The sequence below is a fragment of the Nanorana parkeri genome, unplaced genomic scaffold (genome assembly GCF_000935625.1).
Source record: "Nanorana parkeri isolate BGI_ZX_2015 unplaced genomic scaffold, ASM93562v1 scaffold174, whole genome shotgun sequence".
Lineage (NCBI taxonomy): Eukaryota > Metazoa > Chordata > Amphibia > Anura > Dicroglossidae > Nanorana > Nanorana parkeri.
Genome location: NW_017306442.1, coordinates 1,216,564 through 1,217,067, shown reverse-complemented (window position 1 = coordinate 1,217,067; position 504 = coordinate 1,216,564).

Below are 504 nucleotides of genomic sequence, written 5' to 3'. Positions count from 1 at the left end.
ATGCCGGGGACTTTATTAGAGAAGTAATCAGAAAAATCTTCAAAGCGGTGGAGCTAGGATTCGGAAAGTACCAATAAAAAATGCAGGCAAATGAAAGTGCAACTGTGCAGGATCAATAGTAGACACAGCCCGGGTAAAAAAAAGCCGGTCCCCTGACAGAGAAAGACTCTAGCTCTATGTCTAGAAGCAGTGGCCTCTCTGCTGAGGTCTGGTATAGCTCCACCTGAGTCAGACCTATAGATCTATAATCAGAGTTTATGCTGGGATGTTAGACCAGCCTTTCTCACCCAGGGTACTGTGGCACCCTGGTGTGTCTTCTGGCTTCAAAATGCCGTGGTAGTGAGACAGTGATGTGAAGGGGGAATGAAGACTAAGGTGAAGGGGACTCCTGATGTGAAGGGGTGGTGAATCTGATGTAAAAGTGCATCTCGTGATGTGAAGGGGGACGGTGATGTGAAGGGGGACGGTGATGTGAAGGGGGACGGTGATGTGAAGGGGGAGGGG